Raw genomic sequence first — 19,352 nt, forward strand, 5'->3', positions numbered from 1 at the left:
CCGAGAAAGACTCTTTGCCCTTAGGTATAATTCAATTGATGAACGCTGTTATAGCAGAGGCGGGATTTAAATTCTACACAGTTCCACTGTCGACAGAACCAAAGCCTGGTTCCAGAATAACAATATGAGCCATTTCAGCTACCAAGGCTCACGATTTGGTCCCTTGTGAATCGCCACCTCGTTTGCGAGATTGTAACGCTATTATCACAATCCTGATTTGATGTTGGAAACAAGGGACTCCCGTCGGACCAATCAAGTAATGCGCATGAATATGGACGAACGCTGGTACAGTTCTACAATGAAACACCAGCGATGACCCATGGGACAGTAGATCAAGGAGGTTCTATTTGTGGCACTCAAAAAATATTGAAGGGCTTGCAAAGGCCCGGACACGATCCACAAGCCCAGACTTGATGGGCTGTTGTCGTGCGGGTGGAATGGATTTGTTGCTGAGGAGTTACGTTTTGGGCAGGTGAGGTATTTGGAATATCACGCAGTCTTTCCAGAATAGAATGACACGCCAACAAGACGTGTGGTCATGGTTTCCTAGGGCCCTTCGGTCATCCGTCGCTTCTGTTTCTTCGTCTATCTAATTTACAGAACGTTCTACATGCTATGTATTTCACTCTGCATCAGCCATCCCCAAATAAGTGTATTCCCTCCCTATCCGATATTTCCTTCCCTACCCTTGCTTCAATTTCCGCGCTACTCCGGTATCACTGACAGAGCTTATACGTGTTTATGCCAATATTGGATGGAATAGAGAAACCTATGTAAACATATTGTCCGGTGTTTGTACTAAAAGCCGAGAAACCGACTGGCTTTTGGAAATGCAGTCGGCGTTGTGGGACCGAACTTATATGGGCCCGGAATCTTACATTCTTAGCACCCTTCCAACGTTGCTAATACTCAGGATCGCGCGACCAATAATGTTCATAAACACCATCGTAGCCATTTCATCACATACTCTATGTCAAAAGCCGAAATCGTGATGAGTGCGGTCCATTTCCTCTAGTAAATCGGTTACACTGTAGCGGCAGCCGTAAGCATGATAGATCTAAAAAGTAAGTGGAGAAGCAGACGGGAGATCTAGATCGGAGCTTAAAACCTAATTGCCATGAATCATCGCAGTCTTCCACTGAACACGCGGTTCCGTGATTCATAAAAAAATAATTTGTCACGATAGTTTGACACTTGGTCACCAACCGTGGATCCTGCTCTGCGTTCCACGGTTGTTATCATAGTAACCTTTGATATGACTTGGATGGAAAGGAACCTTTGTTCCAGTTGAGCGACAGCATGCCATTATTAGACTGGCTGGGAAAAAAACCCCTCCCACCAACATGACTGGGCTGGGATTGATGTTCAATCATATGCTTTGTAGCTCTACGGTATAGTTAATTCTGTTGCGACCCACCCAACGCATCCAAGGCTAGAATCCTAGTTGACAAGTGTTCTAAGAACTTTGGAAATTAGGAGATAGCTATTGTGTCATGATTTCATACTTCAATATGAGCACGCTCACATCCTGGTTCAATGGAACAACCCTTAAAACCCGCTACTGATCCCATCCATCAACTCAAACAAAAGAGACATCTCAGTACTCGTGTCAACCCTATCAGACCATGGATACAGTCATCACCAGCCTCCCCCCAAAGTGAGCGCCATTCTTATGGATAATATATCCATCATTCAAATTGTGTCCATGTTCTCGATCGGCGCGTACAATGCCGTTGAGACGGGCATCGTCACATTTGATACGTTCAAACACTACCGCAGCCTATATTTCTGGAGCATGCAATTCGCATCCTGGGGCATCCTTGTGCACGCCATTCCTGCCATGGCACGATTCTTGTCTCAGTCATCCAATCTCGCGACATCCATCCCCTTCATAGTTGGATGGTACGCTATGGTTACCGGCCAAGCCCTCGTCCTCTACTCGCGCCTGCATCTCGTTTTCGCCGATGCGAGAAAGGTGCGTTGGGTCTTGTGGATGATACTCACGAACTTTTGCATCCTACATATTCCAATGACCGTCTTATTCTTTGGCCTCAACAACGGCAACGCACGCTTTGCTCAACCTGCCGCGATATTCGACCGAATCCAATTGACGGGCTTCTGCATCCAAGATTTCGTTATTTGCGGCATTTACATATACGAAGCAGTTCGTACTTTCAGACTTATCAGCGCGTTCCGAGGTCGCGAGAGCCGCAACGCCATCATCCATCTAATTTGCATCAATATCATCGTGGTATTCGTGAATATTCTCCTCCTGGTGGCGGAATACAAACTACACTACATTCAAGTGAGCTTCAAGACGGTGGTGTACAGCGTCAAGCTGAAGTTGGAGTTTTCTGTGCTCAACCGTCTCTGCTCGGTGGCTGTCCCCTGCACCTGCCAGAGTGGATCCGGGGAGCAGCGCCGATCATGTGATCTGAATCACTTTGATCGAAACCTTCCACGGTCATCTGCGGAACCAGAGAGGACAATGCAATCTGCGTCGACTTATGAAAAGATACAGCGCCGTTTCAAATTGCCAAACTTGGTCGATAGATACCACGGGGCGAAGAGCTACTTTTCCGGGAAGAAGATCATTCCCTCCAAAGACAGTTCGTACTCAGAAACATTCCCCGAGAGCCATTCAAGCATCCGTACGACTGGATCATCGGAATCTCTGCCAGCACTGGAACTGAGTCTGTCTGAATTCTCGCCCAAACTCGATGTCTAAGCATCCTGCCAAGAATGCAGGCTGGGTCTCGTTGAACTTGTTAAGGACTGAGCAGCGAGGTGCGGGCTGGTGGTGGACATGGATGATCAGACATGACCGTGCTAGCTAGCTAGCGACAGCTCGGCTGTGACGCTGATTTGAAGTCTTTCCAGACGATGTAACTGGTGAATATTTTGGAGGCGATGCGACTCTGCGCTTGCTAGGTGAAATGTGGTCGATATCAATATGTCGGAGCGATAGGTCAGTGAGAGACATGGAGAACGGGGTGAAATAAAAAAGTAATATACAAGACTGTGCAAAAGTGTGGACAGGAAATTTGAAACAATAATTGTTCTCTTCACACCCAGTTTTGGCGTCAAATGATATTTGGCATTATCCTTCCGGTTCAGCCGACCGGATGTAGGCTGGTCGAGCTGCCCGGCTATGGCCCTGTAATTCTATTCTGTCTACTAGTGCATGGGCACTAGATCAAATGTAGAGCATTCTTATATGGTAGGTGAGAGCAAATGCGAAATACTAAAGGGTACTGATTGTTACAGCTTTTATTACGTGAGACGGCGAACTTATTGCACGTCCTTTCGTCAACCTGAACTTTCATACCACGCAATCCATAGACCAATTCTATCGTACGTTGCTATACCACATCTACATGGAACTTCAAAATCTGGCCAAGGGAGCAATAACGCGGTTGCTTGGAGAACCTGTGCTTATTTGGGATGTACCCCAGACAGTCCCTTTTCCGAAGTTAAGCGTAAGAGAAATCCGTGGGAGATCAATCATTTCTCAGAGCAAATAGAAAGAATCAAACAAAAGAAATATTTTGGGAATAATCATAGTTGCAGGATGGTCGACCGAAAATTCGCGAGGTATCCAGCACGAAGAACTTTCAGATTGAGGGCAGAATTTATTGACAACATGACAAAGTCTCACGATTTGGACTCCGGGCCATCTAGAACCTTCAGGATTGGTGTAGGGTGATACGATATCTTGAGATCGAGTTAATATCTTCATAGCGACAACATCGATAATAAAGAGGAACTTACTAACTGGTTGTCAGAGAGAGGCCAATTTGTTGAGTTTGACGTCAGAACATACATCTTCCCAGATTTCTTCATGCGAAGAATGAGATGAATGTCGGCATCGCATTCCGTGGTGTACTCAGAGACTTTTTTGAAAAGTGTGTTTCTTCGCCTGCGCGCTTTTTGATTAACCGCGTCTGTTGGGTTTGATTTCGGTTTTGGTTGAGTGGCCATAATTGGGGTTATCTTTTGTACCGAGAGCAGTGTTGAGTTGAGGAAAAATCAGACCGGCATCCAATTTTCGAGTTTTCTAGTAGTGACTTGAAAGATCAATGGTGTCGCATAGCGAGCCCTGCATTCTTAAGGGAACATAAGGCAAGAACAGTAGATTAGTAGCTTTGTTCTTGTCACAGAGAGCCATTTCTATCCGCTTCGTCGTTGATCTCATGCCACACCATGCAAGGAACGGTGAATCATCGCAACCAAGTTGATCGAGGTCTTCCACTTCGTTTCTGTCAACTTCAAGGTTTTTATCGGTTCACCACTTCGCTCATTTAAACAATGCAATCAAACAGGCCCGAGGCAAATTACGCATCTTCAAGTTCTGCAGCATCATTATGAGCAGGAGGAACAACGGAATTAAGCTGGCCGGTACTTTTGTGATGACAAAAATCCTAAGCGGTCTCAACAGTTCAAGTAACCTTCGATTTCAAATGCACATTGGCGATAAGAAAAGAAGTATTCCACTCCATTGGCAGTTAGCTGTCCGAACCTCAGCCCGGAATTGCGCCTTGGTCTGGGCTTGATTTAACCGTGTCGGCAATTGTGAGATGTACGTAAAATGCGCGCCCTTCACAAGTGAATGAGTCGCCATCAAAGTCGTCCGAGAACACGCCCATAGAGTTGCTTGCATTTTCTGCTGTGTTACTCGCCAGACTAGATGGTAGCGCTGCCAGAGAATATGTAGACATTCGCCTTCTTGTCCCGGAAGTATTGATAAGTTACCGGCGACAGCAGAAATTGACCGTAAAAGGACAAACCCGTATGGACTGGGAATTGTACAAATGGCCACTCTCGAGTCAATGACCAGGAAGCCATATGTAGATATGATACCACTGTATCGCTACAGGGCCACATCCTAGCTGCTGTGTTTGTCATGGCGCTTAGCCCTGTAAATGAGCGTGGTGAGCGGTGGGCTTTTACCGCCATGCAGTAAACAGATTATAGCGGGTCAATTGTGTTCAAAATTAAATCAAGCGAATAGACTGCACGTGCTACATCAAATCTGATTCTAGTGAACGAAGCATGACAGCGATTAGGAACAGAGACTAAACACCTGATGAAGAACAGAAAACAAAGACAACAATTATTGAGTGGGAATCTGTGAAACAATTCCAAAAGTCAGTTTGCCGGAACAGGCCATCTCCTGCTAGACCGTGTGCTACCTTTTTCTTTAGTATCTTTCATCAACCATCCAGCAGGAAACACAGAATTGCGTCCTTTTCTCGACATGTGATGCCTCCACGCAAAGAGCTAGCCCGGTTCAGTGCGTTAGAGCTCAACAACGACCATAGTAAGTTTTGATACCGTGATATGCAGTCTTGTTCGCTATGCTGACCAACAACTTCAACTCCCCTTCGCTGGACGTTCGGGTGAATATCTCATTCTGTCACATTAGCTGATGGCATGATGTGCATCGGGATGAACCTACCTGCAATAGTTCCTCAATGGAGACACTTTCCAGCCGCCGAGGTAAATTTTGGATCTCCTGTTCCCACTCGTAGGTCCGATTCTTTAACATCAACTTGGTGACGATATCGGCTAGAGCGCATAATTTCATCGTGGCGGAATTCATTTCCGATTGACTGATTTGACAGCTACTCTCAGCGCCCCCTAGTGAGCGTCAGTCTCTTATCGAATGATATTCAGTAGGCCAGGGGGTATCTCACTAATCTTGACATCACCAGACTGTGTAAGCAGAATCGTATCCGGGCCCAGGGTAGCGAGTGCTCTTCCGAGCTCACGTAGATATTGGATGCCTTCTAGTACCTTTTCTGGATTAGTGGGGAATGATCCCAAAGCATTGTTTGACATACCGGCCTGACAATGCTAACAATCTCATCAGCGGTGATCGAGCAGCTGGAGGCTAGAACGTGATCGACTGACACTTCAGTTGGCTCCCATACCAACATACATGATGAGTCATGGTGGTAATATTGAAGCAGTTTCGGAAAGCTCGGATGGCAAATATGTCCCATCAGTTCTAGTAAGGCTGCAGCGGGAGCCATCTGTTGTTCCAGTTGCTGAATATGAACCAACGTTCCTCTATTTGCCCTATGTCGGGCAAATACTAGAGACCGATCTTGCAATGCAGCAACGGGTTCGAAAGTATCCCATGGGTTCTGGTTAAGGTGTGGAATCCTTGCACCCGGGGGACTGGGCCGTGGCTTTTTTGATCCGAGGGCGATTGCTGTTGCGTTCCTCATCTGACTCGGCGATGCATTCATATCCGCCGTGGCAGTTGACTTTGAATCTAGTTGGGTTTGGTGGAAAGTCGATTCATCAATCCAAACGGTGGGGGGTCGGCTGTGTTTGTCCCGATTGCGTTTCATCATTGTGTGTGATTTTGGCGAATTATTGAAAGTACAGTGGGAGACCTAGGGGGAAGATGGATTTTATAGCTCTAAAGCTTGGTTTCCATGTACCTCTTTAGCCCTTGTCACGAAGGTCTCTTGGTCGCGACATCATATTATCACGTCAGTGCGACTGAAAAGTGATACCCCTCAAATTAGTAGCCTATGGTTGTTGGACTATATCTGTCAAAGTCAGTTGACAAATTAACAATTTTGCTGGGTTGCTTGCTTTGCATCAAAATACCGCTTGAGTAGTATTTGCCCCCAACGAATCAACCATTCGTCTTTTATGACGCTCAAATCTTGGCCTTCTTTGCTTTCAGATGAAAGATTATGCACTTTGTCCAAGTTACTTTAAGTGATGGCAAGGCCAGGATTTCTGCACGTACCTAATATAAGCGGTGAATAAGGCCAAACATGTTTACCCCCAAGAAAGAGAAAAGAATCCCAAAGCCTCAACTACACGAGCTCAAATACAGTTGCGTGTATATCGAAGTGTCTTAAGAAGTGGAATCACTATCCTATGAATTGCCCGGTATATCCTAGGAGCTACGCGGCATAGGGTCTCCTGGCTTGCTAACAACACTCTCCTGTCCATCGGCATGATTGTGGCGAAGAACAGCATCACTCCTTTAGATACCACGGTCACATATTATGTTACCCACATTTGTTACTATTTGCGCAGGCTCTTAAGGCGTGGGCATTAATGTATATAGCACAAAAGCATGGAGACTTTCTGTAGTAAGTAATTGTGAGATGACGACATGGCTTCCTCAATTCCTAGGAGTACTTGTGAGGCTCAGTCCATGCATTGCAAGGAGGGCTGTGAACTATACTCGGTGTGCGGTTTGTCCTGCAGATTGTTACATAAATAGTGCTCTTTTGCTCCGTAGGATCCGACTAATCTCATGCGCTCAGCAGCAATCCGACCCCTCCAAGATGACATCTGAGCGTTTGATCTCTCGAGCACTGTTAGCTTATACCTGGAAGATATCTGACCGCCGCTAACATTTGGTAGACCGATAAAAGACCTACTCCTGCCCCCAGAAACTGCCGGACAGCAGCAATGGACCACTGAGTCCCCAAAATCTATAGAAGCAGCCATTGCAACTCGGAGCGCGGATCCTGAAGAGGAGAAGCCAGCCCTTTCCGCTAATACAAAGAGGATTCCCTTCGAATGGGATAACTCCGGTTCAACCGCCGCAGCAAATAAGCGGAAGAACCAGGCTCAGGCATCACAAAGGCGTCGCAATCGAATCAAGCAGAACAAGAGATTAATGGCGGATGTCGATGCGTACTCGAGCGAGGTTGGCAAGCTTTCGAACTTGGTGTTGCAGCAAAGAGCTCAATTGCTTATCCTGAATGAATTCAAGGAACTGGTGTTGGCCAAGCAGACAGAGCGTGCCCTGGCAGTTCTGGGTGGTCGTCCACAGGTACTTTCCACTTACGTTCCCCAGCTTCGAGTTCTGCTAATCACCTCCATAGCCACTACTGTTAGATTCTTATACATACAGGTCCATAAAACACTTTGTCAGATACCGTGGTAGCTACGTTGTTTCAATACCGTGGAATGTCCCGTGCATGGACTTCGAAGTAATTTACAAGGACGGAACAGCAGGGCCGGTGCGATGGCGAGTAACGATGCCATTAAAATTGCAGGCCACGAGATATCTCGACGTCCAGGAGGATTCGCAAAAAGCTGAGCTTGCTAAGGGGCTGTTGCCTACGGCAGAGTGGACGTTTTTCGAAAGTCTGAACATCACCAAGACGAATTCTATGCTCTTGGAATTTGAATAGGATGAACTCGCATTTGGCCATTCAGAAGGACGCAGGTGTTTTCTAGAGTTGCACTTTTCTACAGGGTTGGGAAAATAGAATAGCACTCTGATTCTCAGTTAATGAAGCAGGGCATCTTTATCCTCACCGGTAGGGTCCTATCCTGCAGACTGATTAAAGGCCCCCACATGAATCATAGACTTTCACAAATAATCATCGCGATAAGTAGAAGCAGATACCATAAGCCTAGTCCTCGAATTGTTGCCGAAGATGCCACATTTCCAGACGCTTCAGCAGGTCTCGTGGGACCAAGTTGTGTAGGAGCAGGCAAGTCAGATACTGTACCAGCCTCCACCGTACTAGCCGTTGGCAGTGTGAATGTCGGGATTATCAAAGTCAATGGCACGAAGGCATTGTTCCAGGCTATCGTTCCGGTTGTGTTCGTGCTTTGAGCGGTCGCCATTTTGTTTCCGCCCCAAGCGTCAGTGGTACGGTCGCTCAGAGTGTTATCGCCTGCAAAGCCTTCGATACTATAACTTGTCAACTTTGGAACATAGCGATGTGATTGGCTTACAGCAAGCTACTTACTGAGTTTGTGCATGTGATGCTGGCTGAGAAGTTCCGATGGCCGTTCAGACTTTGGCTCAGCAGGGCAGTTGCACCAGCTTCAATTGATCCAGCTACACAATGGTACGGCTTCGTTACCTAGACCTTACCTAAGCCGTTAGAGACATCGTGGGGAACGAAATCTGCGTGGAATTTCTTACCTTAGCCTCTGGCGAAACCTGGCTACTGGCCTGCGTTTCACGTGATCTGTGTATATTATCGAGGAACCAAAGGTATTTCAAGAGAATAAAGTGAGGGACTCGAGAAGAAAAATGGCCTCATATTTATGTTGTTCTTTCTATTAATTTGCCTTCACTTCTAAACCAAATCAGGAGAAACGCTTGAGCCACCGTTTTCCCTTTCGCATGGACGTCAACAGTAGGCTATATCGCTGCGCTAAATAGAAGGTCTCAAAATGAACTTTGTCTGCAAACCTCCTGAGGTGCATTCAAGTTGTTGAGCTTGTTATACCAACTGTGTGCTATGCTGTGTGCTATGTATTTGGAAGCTAGTCACCTCACCACTCTCACCTCTCACCACTCTCACCTCTCGCCACTCTCACCTCTCACCTGTCTCACCACTCTCACCTTCTCATGTTGCCATGATGGGCTCTTAACTCCCTGGTGGATTTTATCATTCCATTTGTTTGCTTCTGTTGTGCATCAAAGCGAGATAGCTTGGGAAATCGAGTTAGTCACTACTAGAGTACAATCAGGTAAATCTTTCCATATAGGAATAGAAGATTGATATCAAATGTAAGAACGTATTACCTTCCATTGGCCAAGGTTCTTGTTTTCGTCATCGTAGTTTTCATAACTAGCGGCTACGTAAAGTCATGGAGTAGGGGTATTGATATACAGAAAGATGAGATCAAACGACTAGGGACTTTCAGGAGACATGAGTCACGCACGACCATTTCTCACTGGCCGCTTTGTTTTGATTCGGGACCTGCCAAGGGAAATTAAATTGAAAAACAAAGATTGTCAATTTGGAAAAAAAGAAGGCTATCTATCAGTTTAACATCTACCAATCTGTTGCAAATTCAAACCCCCAATTTAACGTTCACAGCCAAGACGAAAACAAGGCCTTAATGGGCAGCGACTGCTGCTCCTGGTCGTTGGCCAATTGGAGTATTGACCGCGTCTTGGGATTGCATATTCTGTGCAATTGTGTCCCGGTACAGGTCATACATGGCTTTCGCCACCGTAAGGCGTCTTTCTCTCTGCATATCATCCAGATCATGCCACCCTCCGCTTTCTCCCTTTCTGCAATGAATTCCGCTTCCGTGCGTATGGCTCTTTGGCCAATTGCCAGGTTGGACTTGTTCTGCACCGAGTTGGTGTTCGAGTTCAAAGCAGCGCCGGAGGAAACCGGATTGTGAGGTGCCTCATCTCCATCAAGGTTGATTGGGTTGGCTGGCGACCCAGGTCCCGGATGCAAATTCGCAGTGGAGGAAGAGGGCACTTCACGTTGGCCTGCAGATGAGTGTTGGATTGCAGGTGAATTGAGACGTCGTGCAGGCTGTCGCTCTGGTGATTGCCTCGCTGCTGAGCCCAATGGGCAAGGCGTGGGAGACCGATCCTCATTGCCTCTACCAGCGTCGCTCTGGAGCACGCGCAGATAGCGTTCTTCTTGTTTGTCCCAGACCTCTTTGATTTTTGCGTCTGCTGCGCGCTTGCCATTGCAGAAGCGAGTGAAATCGGATCTCGGAATCCAAGAACAAGAATTTTGCATGTTGTCGGTATCCTCTGACATCAGATCCTTCCATTTAATCTTCAGCCAAGAACATGGATCAGACTTGTATTCTTTATCCGGATTCTTTCTTTCTTCCGAGACAATCCCGTAGATCCCGACAACATTGTGTTTGGTATACCGCCAGACTTTGCTCCGCGGACTAGCTTTGATCTGGGAAATCCGCAACTCTCGTTGAGAAATGTCGTTCATGTTGTCATTGGTATATCCATTTCTGTATTGGAATTTGTATCTGGCTCCATGACGAGGCCCATACTGGAGAATGACGAAGGTTGATCCTCGCAGCTTTCCCCATCCATCCACAACCGCGTCGGTTTCCTCGTCATCTTCTGACGGATCAAGGCTGGCTAAAAGCTCTGGGTCCCTGGACTCGCTAGCACCTCGTGCTTCCGGTGACAGATCAGTTCGATTTTGTGGATGACCGGCCATAGAGGGGCGTTCATGAATATTCGAGCTTGACCCCTCTCTAGCCTGATGTACCGAGCCAGCATCGTGCATTGGGGTGTCATCTCTCTCGATAGACTCTACTACTGAGCTATGCGATGGCAATGAGGCATTGGCTTGGTCGGTTGGATCAATATTGTTAGGCTGGTCGCTATCTTGTATGTCTGACGATTTGTCGGTTGGACGAGGCCCTTGCTGCAATTCCACCTGAGCAGCTGCGCTATTGACCTTTTCAGAAGAGGTCGCCCTGTTTGCCCATTCTTCCATTTCAACAAGCTTGGAATGGTTGTCCTTATTGTCCTTGTTTTCCTTGCTTTTCTTCACTCCACTGTTGGAGGCCATTTTGGAACCAGGCCTGATCCTTTCCGTGAAAAGCAAAGAATTTACGCGGTTGATGGCAGATATTTATGCATTTCAGATATCAAGTCAAACCGTAGTCACGACATAGGGCCGGGATATGATTGTGAAGCACAAGTAAATGCGTCGGCCTCTGATTTCAATCTTATTGGCATTATGGAAATCGCAACCGAGCATAAATTTGCGTTTAGCTCGTTGAGTTCCTGCCTTAAAATAAAGAGGCTAGATGGCACACGCTTTATGCGTCTCTGGTGAGGTCTAAAGCTCAGGCTTTAAGTATGATCGCTTCGTCTAACTGGAGGCAACCTCCTCGAAGTTCACTTTTGGAGCCGCCCTTCCTTCAAGCATTGAATCAAGCCAGCATTTTTGTGTGCAATATTGAGCAATCAACGTATGAAATTTTCAGCATCCTTGTTCCCCGTGTGAATGTCATTTGCGGTGATTTTCAGTAAGCTGTTGCTCAACGAACCCAATTGTGCTGACCTCAAGGACACATTTATTGATTATGTTAGATAGGTTTCAAAATGAGCAATTGAATCAAGCAAAACGACGGTTTGCAAAATGCAAAGTTTACCTGTGTTTTTTGGCCTGCAAGTGGTTAGACTCATACAGAAGCAGGTGTGCATTTGGTTTTTGAAATGACCTCTTTTACTATTACTGGCTTGACCCGGAACTTCATCTAACCTCACATAAATGCGCTTTGTTCCTGAGTAAGAGTGGCGCCATAGAGTGCCATTTAGTCGATATTCAATTTTCTGCTCATTCAGAGCTTCTGAACGAAGCCCTCTTTTACGTTAAACATGCAATTTTACGCCATTTGCCCTCAGACTAATGTTGCTTCATGACTTCAAGACTGAACTATATACTGAACACTGTATTGGAATTGGAAAGCTAAACAAGACTTAATTCTGCATGACATTGTAAACGAGCGAGACATCAAGCAATACAAAAATCCACATGCAGATTCAGACCGGGATTTCACGACTTGACTCCAGAAGGAAAAGGGCTTCTGCAGTACCAAAGTCAGGGGTTAGACTAAATTGAAGGATAAAGGGAAAGAGCAATCCCATTTCCATAGCGATAGAGATGCCCTTCATAGATCTAAAAGCTCTAATATCACATATCAGACGTGATCGAGGCTCGCAAACGTCGGATATCCTCATCTTCCTTTCTGATCCGCTCCAATTTGTAGAATTTGTAGAGCGCGAGAAGTGCTGAACAGATCAGAAGAGTTGCTCCAGTAACAGCAGTTGTTATAATAGCCATTACCGACCAATTCCCACCTTGCGACGTACAGACGTTGATGACAGTGGTCAGCAGTCCAGCAGCAGCATGCAGGCATAGGGGACTGGTTCAGCGTTAAATTTAAATCTGGCTTCTCAACCCTCTCAAGTGGGATTTTCTCACTTACACAAACACTTTGTTAATCAGCCAGGGGTAGTTTCCCCTGAGCTTTGGGACGTGCATCAGCCACATGAGAGCTGCAGTGCCACTAACAAAAGGAAACACGCAATAGCGAGTAACGGGGGGTTCTGGATCATATGTAGAGCGGTACGGCCGGCCTTGTTGGTTTGCAACGTCTTTTCAACCTGGCTCGAGGTCTGCAGTGATGTGAACGTGCCGGGAACGACTAGATAGCCAGCAAGCAGCGCCCAGTTAGCCACACCAACCGTGATGCTGAAACGCATATCCATTTGTGCTTCTTCTCTGAGCATTCTGGCATACGTAGTTTCGTTGGCGTGGTGGATCTGGTTGACTCGACACAGCCCCGTAGTTCCACTCGAAGCTGAACGCGATGGAAGAAGCGCGGGCTTCAATCCAAGAAGGGCAATCTTTTTCGATCCTATCTTAGCTGGCATACATGTATGGCTGCCCGCAACAGACGCCATGACCGAGAAAGTTAAGGGCTAATATGAAGAGAGCAAGTCCGACCAGGGACATTGTGAGCACTTTGTATGGTCGGTAGTGAAAGCTTGCTACAGCTAGCTCGACAGGTTCTACTGTGAGAAAAGTCGCATTTTTCACTTGCGGTGAGCCATGCGTGATCTGATTTCAAAGCCAAAAACGAATGGCTTCAGCCAGAGCACGAAAGTTGCTGCGTACTTGATTTAAGCGGCCATCATCTACAAATTCACTGTCAGGAGGAATTTGAAGCTTGACATGTTTTCTGTTCAGATCGGATTCTGAGGCGGGACAAGAAAATGCCAACTTTAATCTGGGTGTGGAGCCATCCTATAAAGTCCCCGGTAGACTCTTTCTTCTTAGATCTCCCAAGATATCTAATGGCTGCCTGGCTTGACCTCGTCAATGAGCATGAAGCATGGAATCTAGTTGATACCAACCGCCTCGAACAACTAGTGCAGGAATTGCCCTATCCGAAATGTCAATATCCCTCCCTGCTGTACTTTACTGGAAATTCAAACCGCATGAAGGCCTTACGGGCTCTGTTTCCCTACAATAATATCACGCGAAAAGGTCCTGGAGGATTAGTCCGTCTCCATCTTAGCACCAAGACCGCCCATACACAGAATCCTATATTATTTGCTGAAAGCAGTCTTTGCCTCGACCAAAGCCTGGGCGATTCAAAATGGCTGAAGCATTCAATGACAAAACATCGAACCTTCTCAGTGGCGAGTGCAGAAGGGAAGTTGTCCTCCACAAAGCTACAGCAAGAAGTCAAGAGACAGTTTCTTTTGCCATGGTGCCAAATCCTGTGTTTTTTTCTCGATTCCACCTCAGACATCCAAGCCGCAAGAAACTTGCTGCAGCAACCACGTCGACAGCTGACCATTGGCGGTAAATTGATTCCATCTCCCATGCGGATAGTCATTGTTGTGACCAACGGCCAACAAGCAACCAAAGCCTTCGTCCAGGAATGCACACAGCTCCAAAGCCTGACCAAGACTGGAACAGTCACTGTTCTCGATCTGAGCCCACGTAGCGGACTGTCCAACAGTGTCGCTTTTGAACCACTACATACCTTGATCCTTGACCAGCTCAATATAGTTCAATCAGAGCAAGTGTCAGGATATCGACGTTTCTCGGCATCTCATCTCTGTGCTTTCTGGAGCACTCGTTTACAAAACCACGAATGGATCCTGGATGCACCACCATGTGATCTTTTAGCAAGAGCCCGGAAGGACTTCACGACAAATGAAACAATGCGCGATTGTCTGCGAGAAATCACCCGGAATGCAACATCCACCGGCTACTCAAAGGAGGATTTTGAAGATCTTCTAGCCTCGGCTTTCTTGATGGAGGCTTATCCTCCTGGAATGCATGGTAAGACCGTTTTCTCTAACCTGATTCCAATGCTAATGTTCACAGGATTTTCGCCTACCGTGATGTTCGAGACACTTTATGAGAAGCTCTGCCACAGCATCTGGGACGGTGACTTCAAACACTATGTTGGTGGCGTATCATCCTGCTTTGGCCGATATTTTGCAGAGTTGAGCCCTATTCGGACATCAGCATCCATTCGAAAAGAGACATTGCATCGCTTGTATCGCAGATGTGGTGGACTTCGCTCTACCACTACTTGTTTTGTCTGTCTGTGTCGCCCCCCAGAGCATATGCTCCCTTGCAAACATACACTGTGCGACTCGTGTGTTGTGATCTTTGGGAACTCGAGTTTGCTTGGAGAGTACCATTTCGACCTTACACAATGCCCCATCTGCGATGAAAGGTTCAACATCACTGTTCGCCAGCTACCTCCGACCAAGCACCCGGTGATTCTTAGTTTAGATGGCGGAGGGGTGCGCGGCTTAATTCAATTAGGGCTGTTACGGGCTTTAGAAGAGCGCATTGGCGTTCCGATTGCGTCTCTGCCGGATCTGTGCACTGGAACTAGTGTAGGTATGTACAACCACTGGCCATGTTTCTTATGGTTGTTGATAGACTAACAAGCCTCGTCTTTCAGGAGCATTGTCGGCGATTGACCTTGTTCTCAATCAATCTTCGGCCTCGCAGTGTTTCAATGCGTTCCCGAATCTGGCGCGAAACGTTTTTCGTCTTTCATCCAAAATCCCAATTCCTCGTTGTATCCGGTGGCTTGCCTCGGCGTTCAACTTGACCACAGATGGCCTTTATGATTCCGATGGGCTATCACAAATCTTCAAAGCAGCCGTTGGCCCATCACGTCGCATGTTCGATGTTGCCACGGCTCGCCCTGCGGGTTGCCGGATCGCTCTTGTGGCAAGTCGCACATCCGATGGTAAAGCCTGCGTATTGGCCAATTACCGAGGAATAGGCCCGCGCACCGCGAATACTGCGTATCAATTTTTGGCGCCACATGACGACCAGGAGAATCCTTTTGTATGGGAAGCGTAAGTCGACCCTCGACCTACCCAACTTGAACAGTGGTAGTCGATTTTGCTAACACTTTGTTTTTTGGCAGAGCGATATGCAGTGTTGCAGCACCCTTGTGAGTTCAAACACTGAGGCATTGTAACATGCTGACTCTCCCTAGTTACTTCCAGACAAAAACTTTGCCAGGGCTTGGTCTATTGCAGGATGGTGGGGTCCGTGCGAACAATCCGCTCGCCATTGCTTTGCGAGAGTCGGGCATCATCTGGCCCATGGCGAAAGGACACGACCTTCTCCTCTCTGTTGGAACAGGTTTCTCCACATCTACCCCCTGTGATCCAACGGGCTTCCTGGGTCGAATCTGGGGGGTGCTCTGCCTCGACTGTTTCGGGCCATGATGTCCTCTCCATCTATGGACGGAAACGAAGGGTTTTTGGAAGCGTTGAATTACCTACCCCATCTGTCGACACCTGATATTTTCCGGCTAGACCAGGCAATCGATGAAACACTCCCTGAATTAGACGATGTGGACTCGCTGGAAGCGATGTCGAATATGGATTTTGCCGTGCCAGATAGGCTTGTCCGAACTATTCTCGCGTCGGCCTTGTTTTTCTTTGAGTTAGATGAGTCCCCCGCCCAGGGCAATGCTTCCTTCCATTGTCGAGGATCTGTTCTTTGTTCACAGCCAAATCCTGCCAAGATCTTGCAGCGTATTCTTGTCGAGTTTCCCGGCGCAAGGTTTCAGTCTGGTCAGGACCATGATCTAGGAAGCATAGACCCAGTTGACATCTGCCAGTCTTGTGGATACTTCAGAAAGCGTGTTGCTTTTCGGGTCGCCAGCCTTGACGAGAGGGTCTCAATTGAAATTGCCAATGACACCTTTCGCGAAAGGATCGGTGGTTTCCCCAAATCGGCGCAGGAATTTCTCGATGAGCAAAAGGCTTACGCTCCGTTCGGTCGTGCAGATCATCAAAATCTAGAATGGCCGAGGCGGAGATCTTGTTACTGCTATCGTGGGTCGAAGCGACTAGTCCACTTCCTAGAACCTACTTTGGGGCAGAAAAGACGGCGGTTATAAGCTGGGTGCAGTTGTACCTCGGCGTTTAAGTCAGGTAATAACTAGAAACAAATCCAGTTAGATCTCGACGGGGTGTCCCGATGAATGAAAGACGGTGTATGAGTACTCTGGCAAGGGTAGGGACAGTTTGAAACATATTCATATTCAGATTAGAGAGTCTTAATCCGAGCTGCGCTATGTCATCTCGTTATACTTGTGCCATGTGCACACCCTATGGTCACACCCGTCGTGAAACCGGGAAGCGCGGGTAGGGGACGCGCAAAGAAAACGATCGCTGCGAAGTCACTGGATGACCGAAAATCATGCGCCGTCTCCAATATACCGCCTATTTGGGTTGCAGTACAGCTGGCGCCGAAAAACATCGCTAATTCATCAACAGACTAGCTTGGAACTATGCTGGTGCTGGCCTGCGACTACAAGTTCCGGGGTCCGTCAACGGTGGTGAGTATGTGAGGAAAGAAAGCAGTTCGAAAAATGTTCAAGAACACCAATCTACTAGTTTCGCCCCTGCAATGAGTTTTCCGTTTCTATAAAGCGACCATCCCATCCCAACCTCAGTTTCGGAAAGTAGAAACATACGAGACGTAGTCCGTCTGCAACCAACATGAACCCATTTCGAAAACAAGTTCCCGGTCACTCTGGCGATAACACTTCCAGTATCTATAGTCGATCCTCCGACACGGCCAAAGATGCAATACCTATGACTTCCATACCAACTACCCTACAAATCAAGCCATCTCTCCCTGAGATAAATCTGCTAGACCACCAAATCTCTATGGCTCGTGGATCTACCATGGCCTTGGAAACCACACGGCCGCGACTAGGAAATCCAAAACTCAGCCCGAGATGTCAATTGCAGAATTGAAGGCTGAACGATTGCAGCAACATACTCAACAGGGGCTTGAAAACGACTTCTATTGTAAGTGTTTTGAGAGCTTCCACAAACTCGTCAGCACCACAATGGACGCAACCCAAACTTTGGCTCTGCAGTATCATTTCAACTCTGCAAACCACCCCTCCAGGGACCCGCGCTTGATTCGAGCTATAATTTCATTGAGGGTGGGTCTTGACAGATCCCGAGCCGAGGAAACCAGCGCAGAGCAGGAGTGGAAGCAGCAGTGGAAGGACTCTTCTGCTAGGCAGTCGTCGCTCCAATGGCTTTGACCATTGAGACATTTTGTGTGCCTTTGACATCTATCAGGACCGATAATCCAGGGCAGAAATTTTAGTTGGGATCAGGAAAAAGACTGACCGAGTGTTCTGAGATCTATACCAAGTGAAAGTTAACAATAAGACACCGGAATCTTCAAAGTCATCGCGAGAATTCACGTAGTGTTTTCCCATATTAGTCACAGCAGAGAGACAGTTCAGTTCCAAAGCGAAGACTCCTACGAATCTTTGAACTCGGCGCTTAAAAACTGTTCAACTTTGCAGACCAAGTCATCTTCACTGCACTGAAGGACTCGCTTTACAGCATCTGGAAGCAAGATCAAGCGCCCGCCCAAATGATGTGGGCTGGCTTTACACAAGGAGATTTGTAGGCTGGCCTTTTGCTTTAGCTGGGTAGTCAGATGGTGGAATTCTGAAAGCGCCGTCTTCATGAACGCTTGAAGGCGACAAAGACTTTTGGAATCTTCCAAGCCAACAGTGCATTTCGAGAATTTAATTGCAACGCGAATTAGCTTAAGTAGTGATTTTCGATCCTGTGGAATGCGATGAACAGCCGCGTGGCGGATGCTAGCGATCACGCCACGCCATCGGGTCAATGCTCTCAGAGTTAACTGATAACATTCATCCTTGACTTTGACTTTCTCTCGATGAGCTTTCAAGAACCGGAAGACTTTGTGTAACTCTAAGGCCTCGGCGCACGTCCATCCAGCCGCGAGTGACTCTGCTAAATGCCATTCCTGAATAAAGCGGAAAGCATGAATTTCGAGTTGTCGTTGTATGAACTGCAGGATCTGGTGCTGAGCGCGAAAGGGAATGTACCCAGCCGAAAATCCGCGTAATGAGGTTATGCTTTCCATTACCCCTGTCCGACATGCTTAGCTTATCGCCGCTGGGTTATCAATGATGGAGCATCCGACATACCCGCATATAACAAATCGTTCTGGGCTATAGAGCTGATTGGAGCTTCCGTGCAGTTCAGCCCTTTGGTGTTGGGCTAGATAGCATTGGAGATCTACGAACCCATATGGAGCTTGCGTGCGGGAGGTCTCCTGAGATATATATTGTTGTATGACCACGAGGAACCACGAGGATGGACCTCGTAGAATTGAGATGACTGTTTCAGCGGTATAAGACATTCCTCATTTTTTTGATTCGCATCAGGTTGTTGCGGACCATTCTATTATAGGTTGAAATTTCACAGCAGTCGCTCTTTCATACCGTAAACACCATCTTGCTTGTTTCCTTAGATTAGGCTATCGCACCGCTTATATAGCAATAGGTTCTTCCCCATTATCTGTACGCAATAATTTCAACCTTGTGAATAAAATAACATGATTGCGCTGGTGGTATTCATTCTGAGCGTCGTGCTGGTCGCGATTCCAGTGGTATGACCCTTCCTTTGCAGTGCGAGTTCGCGAAATGCTAAGTCTTGACCAGGCTTCCAGGCCTTTAAGGGCGATAATGTTCACTACAGAACCAATGGT

The sequence above is a fragment of the Penicillium canescens genome, assembly GCF_028828765.1.
Source record: "Penicillium canescens strain IBT 15451 chromosome Unknown utg000003l_segment0_segment0, whole genome shotgun sequence".
Classification (NCBI taxonomy): domain Eukaryota; kingdom Fungi; phylum Ascomycota; class Eurotiomycetes; order Eurotiales; family Aspergillaceae; genus Penicillium; species Penicillium canescens.